This window comes from Hyperoodon ampullatus (assembly GCF_949752795.1).
Source record: "Hyperoodon ampullatus genome assembly, chromosome: 3".
In the NCBI taxonomy this organism is placed as follows: domain Eukaryota; kingdom Metazoa; phylum Chordata; class Mammalia; order Artiodactyla; family Ziphiidae; genus Hyperoodon; species Hyperoodon ampullatus.
Window position 1 is genome coordinate 143593822 of NC_136916.1, and position 7796 is coordinate 143601617.

Here is a 7796-nt window from a genome sequence, read left to right on the forward strand (position 1 = left end):
AGACAGGGAAGGTAGTTCTTGAGTGAGTTAATTAGCTGGAACCTAGGGCTAATTCATGATTGCAACAATTATTGAGTGGCAGTTATGTGCAAAGCACTATAAGGCAACCCAGGCTACAAGTTAAAATCCCTCTGGGGGTTTTACAAAATCTGATGCCCAGTCCACACCCCAAACCAGTTAAGTCAGAACCTCTAGGGGTGAGAACCAGGTAGCAGTATTTTTTTTTTTTAAAGCTCTACAGGTGATTCCAATGTGCAACCAAGATGGAGGACCCCTGCTACAGAGGATGCCAAGATAAATAAGATAGTCTTCCACTGAATCGTACACTTTACAAGAGTGAATTTTATGGTTTGTCAATAATTTTAATAAAGCAGTTATATAGAAAATATATAGGAAAATCTTTGCTCATGTGGAGTCTAAAAGCTGGAGTAAATTATGAACACAAATAATTGCAACGAAGACAGACTATCTGAGTGTTGAATTAGCTGCCCAGGCAGTGAATGATGTAAGAGCTCAGAAGAGGGAGAATTATTTCCAGGTCTGAGGTGAGGAGGGGAGGTGTTGGTGACCAGGTAAATCTTCTTAGACTGTCAGCTCCACGAGGGGAAGGACTGGATCTGCAGAGATTGGGTCAGATTTTGGTCACCATGAGTCCCCATTTCTTGGATGGAAGACTGGGCAAGTAGGAGAGGTGAGGAGGAAAGGCTTTCCAGGTAGAGAGACAGGTGATTTTAACACATCTCTTCTTAGTGATTGATAAAATATGAAGACCTGTCAATCCAGTTAATAAGCACCCAATTGTAGAATATGTTCTTTTCAAGCACTCATGGAACATTTACAAAAACTGACCATGCTTTGAGCCATAAAGCAAATATTAACAAATTTCAAGGAATTGTGATCTCAGCATGTTCTTGGGCCTAATGCAATTAAAGTAGAAATAATAACTAAAAGATAACTAGAAAATCCTAATAAGTTTTGAGTGACCCAGGTGAAGGGACTTTCATGAGGAAGGCACATACATAGGACAGAACTAGACATATGAGTGAAGAAATTTCCTCTAGTTTTCCTTTTTAGTACTTTTCTGATGTGAATAATAATCTAAGACCCTAAGAATTCATTTTTATATCTGTACACTTGAGTGTCTTTGGTAAAGCACTTAATCAAGACCGGGCCTTGGCACTGGGCAGCCCAATCTAACCCCTTACTGCTTCAAGTTCGGTTCAGTGATATTCACATCACCAGGGAGCTTGCTAGAAATACAGAGCCCACCCCAGACCTACTAAATCAGATCTGCACTGTAACAATATGCTCAGGTGATTCATACACACATTAGAGTTTGAAAAAGCTCTGATGAGGGAGGAGGGGGACAGCGAATTGGGGGGCAGACTACCACCATTTTCTCCTCAGCTCTTTTACAATTTGGCTTCCACTCTACCACTTGACTAAAATCACTGGTTTTTTTAGCCATGCCAAGTGGCTTGTAGGATCTCAGGTCCCCAACCAGGGATCGAACACAGGCCACCGTCAGTGAAAGCGCCAAGTCCTAACCACTGGGCCGCCAGGGAATTCCCAACTAAAATCACTCTTATCCAGGCTACCAGCTACCTTTTTACTGCTAAATCCAAAGCCCTTACCTCCCTTGACCTGACAGTGGCCTTCTTCACCATGGACCACGCCTCTTTCTCAAAGGCCAAGAACTCTCCTTTCTCTTACTTCCTTAACTGTTCCTTCCCTGTCTCCTCTGGTTCTTCTTGAACTGTCAGTGTTTGAGTTCCAGTGGCTCTGTGGTGGCCCTCACCTTTTCCCCTCCCACCCTCTGCCTGATGGGATCCTCTGCCTCATGAGGCTTTCATGACCATCTCTCTACTCTCTGATGGCGACCTCAAGACTTGAACTCTAGATGACTATATTCAGTTTGTTTCCTGACAGGTCTACTTGGATTTGTCCACTGGCAACTCAAAACTTGAGGCTTATGGATGAGAAAAAGTAGGTTTGATTCAGCATTTGGAGTATGATTCATTCATATGAAGTCTAATGTATCTGTATAAGTATATATGTATAGAGAAATGTGTAGAAAAATATTCAGCAAAAATGTTAACAGCATTTGTCTCTGGGAGGTGAGATTTCCAAAGATTTTTCTTTTCTTTCCTTTTTAAGTGAGCAGCATCATTCTCACCAAAACAGTAGGGCTATTAAAAGACAACCACAGGGCTTCGCTGGTGGTGCAGTGGTTGGGAGTCCGGCGGCCAATGCAGGGGATACGAGTTTGAGCCCTGGTCCGGAAAGATCCCACATGCCACGGAGCAACTAAGCCCGTGCACCACAACTACTGAGCCTGCGCTTTAGAGCCCGCGAGCCACAACTGCTGAGCCCGCCTGCCACAACTACTGAAGCCCGCGCACCTAGAGCCCGTGCTCAACAAGAGAAGCCACCGCAAAGAGAAGCCCACGCACCGCAACGAAGAGTAGCCCCCGCTCGCCACAAATAGAGAAAGCCGGCATGCAGCCACGAAGACCCGACACAGCCAAAAATAAATAAATAAATTTATATTAAAAAAAAGACAACCACTATCTCAGTAAGACCATTATCTTTCTTAAGCAGCAAACTTCTCCAGTCATAATCCTGAGGAAGATGTCCCATCCTTTCCCCGTGTCACTTATACTTGCTTTCTCTTTTTCTGAGGGGGGCAGGGGGGATGTAACCACAAAGATACCAGCAGGAACCATCTGGCGTACTCAAATTAGGATCATTTGAGGAGTTTTAAATAACGAAGTTGTTTATAAATATGTGGGCAGGGTGTAAAGAAACTACAAGGGATTGCACACTACCATTGGGACTCTGTGCCCGCCCCTCAGCCTGTAGGGGAGAGGGAATGAGTGGTTATTAGAGCTGGGAGGGGGGCTGTGTGGAGAGGGCCCTCTGACAGGAGCTCAGACCGGGGGCCCAGGACAATTCGACCTGGAGGGCCAAAAGGAAGATCTCTAGCACAGCAAAGGACCCTTTCCTCCTTTTATCACATTTTCAGAGAGGGCTGGGAACTTCCAATCCTTCTTGTTTTCTCTACCCTGCAGCCAGATTGATCTAGCAGGAATAATATATCTTCACTCTCTTGATTAAACCTTACTATCCCTCTCAGTGCCCTCAGGATAAAGCCTAGACTCCATAGTTTGGCACATAAGGCCCTTCATGATCTGGCTCCTTTGCTAGCTTCATCTTTCAGCTGCTGATCTCTCACCCTCTATACTCCAGCCATACGGAAATTCTTGCCTTTCCCCCAAAGGACCATGTTTTCTTTTGCCTCCAGGAATTTCCACATTCTGGCACCTCCCCCAAACTACTCCCTCTTACTTCCCTTTTATTTTCATCCTTTGGGGCTTAGCCATCACCTCCTCTGGGAAGTCCTCCTGGATTCTCCAAAACTGGGTTAGTGGGAATGGGGTGAGCCATGGGCAATCAGTTTCTCCTCTTGTTCTCCAGGCTGATGAGTCACTCCTCCTCCATGGGGTAATAAAGGAGGGAGCACAGAACCAGAGTATTCCTACTATATTTTTTTCTCCCTGAAGAGTAGACTTCAGTGCCTTGAACTTTCAGCCTCCAGAACTGTAAGCAATAGATTTCTGTGGTTATAAACCATCCAGTCTGTGGTATTTTGTTATAGCAGCACAAATCAACTAAGACAATCACCATCTGTTTTTATTTGGTGTTTATTTACTTATTTATGGACAATCACCCCACTAGACCGTAAGCTCTGTGAGGTCAGGGACCATGCCCGTTTTGCTCCTAATCATATCGCTGGCATGCAGCACAGTAGCTAGCACGTGGTGGGTACACAATAAACAGTGTGGAACTGAACCTTGCAATTGTTTATTTCCATGCCATCATACTTTATAGACTGCATAGATAAATGTTAATTCATTCTTAGAAGTACCTGGAGAAAAAACACGAAGATGGTTTCACCTTTGCCAGAGAGCTGAGTAGCACTTCCCTGCCTGACCTGAACACCCAGGGTTGATAGAAAACGATGGGGCTATTTGTTTGGGTTTTGCTCCACATGTTGTGCTTGGCAGGGCAGTCCCTGCTAATAATGCCTGACTCTGAATTCCTCTCAAAATGTGTTTCAACAATTCTGAGGACTTAGGGGTCAGCGTGGAGAGGAGGAGATTATGTCAAGGGCCAATCTGTGTTTAGCCATGCCTTACTTGTAGTTCTTGAACTAATTTGACTCCTTTGTCAGAATACGAAAGGCATCTGTTCACAGCTTTCTTAAGAAAGGAACAGCAGAGGATGTTTTGTTTGATAGGGTTAGTTTCCTTATAGAGGTTGGAAGTTTGTTGATGGAAGTTGTTCCACTGATCACTTTGGCTACTGTTAGTGATATACAATAGTTTATATTAGGTAGGAGAAATTTTAATATAATGGAATAATATTTCTCATATGTTTGATCATATGATCAAAGCTCAATTTAAAAAGAGTAAACAAGCAAAAATCACAGATCTTCAGTGGAGACGTTTGAGGTTGAATGGGACAATAGCTTTTATTTAAAATAATAATTCAATCAGAGTCTTCATTGTGAGGCTCTCCAAAAGCAAAATGCATTCCTCAAGGCAGTTTGTAAGTCACTGCTAAGTGTGACAGATTCTGCAGCTTTGATCTGTTTTCTTGCTTACCATGCCAAGAATATTTTGCCTACCAACCCCAAGTTCCACATGTATGCCCCAGGGCACGTGGTTTCTTCAAAGAAGTGTCCTTTGTCTCCTCCCTGTGACAAAACTGGGGACCTTGGAAGGAATATGGCTCTCTGAAGCTTTGTGGTATTCAGATACCCACCACTAAACATTTAATTAACAAATTAATTGATTAATTCTTGGTGTTATTTAAACAGATGGCTCAAAACATTAGACATTTATGGGAAAGGAAAGATGGGAGAGAGAAGTGACTGCAGGGGCTATAATCTTGGAGCACCTCACAATCAGAGTGGATGTAGCTCTAAGTAAGGGGGCTTGTCCTGATTCTACTGGAGCTCCACGTCCCTCTACAAGCCTCACCTTCCCAGAGCAAACAGGAGAGAACCCGCCCTAGGTGATGGAGCTATGCAGATAAAATGATATTATGCATGTGCCAGTATTGCCTTTTTTTTTTAAGAATTGAGGTATAACTTACATAAAGTAAAATTCACCCTTTTAAGCATACATTTCTGACAGTCATGCAACCTAGCACCACAATCAGGCTATAGAACAGTTCTACCGCCCTCTAAACTTCTGTGCTGCTTTCTAGTCAACCCCTCCCACCGCCCCCAGTTCCTGAAAACCATGGCTGACCTATTTTCTATAGCCATAATTTCACCTATTCTAGACTATCATAGAAATGGCATCATACAGTATATAGCCTTTTGGGTCTAGCTTCTTTCACTTTGCATTTGGGATTCATCCAAGTAGTTGCATACGTCACCAGTCCATTCTTGTTATTGCCAGGTAGCATTCCATTGATGGATATACTAGTTTGTTTATCCATTCACCAGCTGAAGGACATGTGGGTTGTTTCCAATTTTTGACAATTATGAATAGAGCTGCTATAAACATTTGCATACAGGTTTTTGTGTGAACATAAGTTTTCATTGCTCTTGGATAAATACCTAAGAGTGGGATTGCTGGGTCGTATGGTAAGTTAATGTTTAACTTTATAAGAGACTGCCAGGCTGTTTTTCAAAGTGGCGGTACTATTTTGCATCCCCACCAGCAGTATATGAGTATGTATGACAATACTTTGAAAAATAAAAATTTCTACATATCACTTATAAAAGCAGGTAGAAAGTAACTTTCCCAGGATTGTGAAGGGCACCTCAGAGACAACTCTAAATTTGTGTGCTAAACTAGCGAACAGAGGCCACAGGAATCAGCTGAGAATGTTTACTGAGTATTTGGAGCAATGCTGCAAAGGAAAGTGTTTATTTAGAATCACAGTAATACTGGCAGACATTTGTTGAGCACTTTCCATGCCCTGGGCATTGGGCTTCCTGCTTTACATGCCTCTTCACAATGACTGTTGTTATTTTCCCACCTTACAGGTGAGGGCACGAGGCCCAGAGAGGGTAATGACATACCAATTGCAACCCAGCTCATAATAGACCTGACAGGAAATAAAATCCAAGTGTGCTGGATTCCAGACACTGTCCCCTTATAACTGCTCCCCTATGCTAGCCTCTTAGCTACTAACAATTACTACTAGTTATTAATGCTCCTCAGATTGTACCTTCTGCTTTTCTTTGCACACAGAAACCAGGCCAGAACATGGGCAGATATAAAGCTTTCTGCCAGGTAGCCCTGAACTTTTCTGCTGCTGCTCCTTCAGCCCAAACCTACAGGTCTTCCCTGCCAGGCTCAGCTCTCAACTCTCAGCCTTACTGGCTTCCTCTGAATCATGCTGTAAGTCGCACATCATGTCTTTGGCGATTTGGAGAATGTTCTAGGAAGAAAGCCTCTTGCCATTAAATGTGGGGAAGTCCAATGGAATGACATTTCTCTTTCAGTTTGAGAAGGTCAGGCTGAGAGTCTGCTGCCAAGCAAAGATCAGGTTCTTCCTCTCTAGCTCTTGCTTTGATGTGAGTCATTCCCACCAACACATGGAAGCACAGGGAGGCAGAGTTTTTAGGGGGATCAGCTTGTGCTCCAAATGTTGGGTGCCTCAGAGTATCTTAGAATCCTAAATCCTCAGATCCCATACAGCCATGATTTAGAGCTGACAGGGACATCACATTCTGACCCCTTTGGACCCACTGAATTAAATTGCTACCAGAATTCTGACTCTACCACTTGTTGGCTGTGTGACCTTGGGCAACGTGATTAACCTCTCTGTGCCTAAGTTTCTCTGCCAGAAAATAGGGAAGTGATACTTACACACAGAGTGTTTTAAGGACTGAATGAACAGTGATTCGAGCACAGTGCCAGGCAAAGTGCAAGTGCTTAATAAATGATAGCTTAATATTAGTACAACCCAGAGACTCTGAGTGACACTTCTAATACCAAGGTGTCTCAGGGCACAGTTAGAGTTAGGCAGCGTGGTGCCGCCAGCAGGATGCTTGACTGGGACACAGGAGAAATTTGAGGTTAGGAACACATTGGCAAATTAATTAGCTTTGTGACCTTGAGCAGTCATTTAACCTCCCCTCTCACTTTTCTTCAGTAATTACCTCTGAGAACCATACCTTATGGTTATCACTCTGACCCTTTAAAGTAAAAAAATAAAAAGAACCGTCTGACCAGTCCTCTTTCAGGTTGTCACACCCTCGTTTATTCTACTCAGTAACAGTTTCAGAAGGAAGGATCCTGGTGTCTAGAAAAACTTTGTGTGTTTTCCCAGAAAGAGACATTTCTTCATAATAATAATAATAATAACAGTAGCACAGTACTGAGCATTTTTGCTGTGCCAGGTGTTGTGCTAAGTCCTGCATCATCACATCCCATTGAAGATGAAGAAACTGAAGTTGAGCAAGGTCAAGTCACTTGCCCAACATCACTTAGCTGGTAGATGGCTGAACCAGGATCTGAACCCAAGCCTCTCTGATGCCGAAATGCGTGATTTTAACCACAGCGCTGCTGCCTTGGCTGGGAACATAATAGAGAACTTTAGAATAGGAGGGAACTTTGGAAATGACCTAGCCATATGATCCCAAACCATTCCTTTTGGGGCTTCCCTGGTGGCGCAGTGGTTGAGAATCTGCCTGCTAATGCAGGGGACACGGGTTCGAGCCCTGGTCTGGGAGGATCCCACATGCCGCGGAGCAGCTAGGCCCGTGAGCC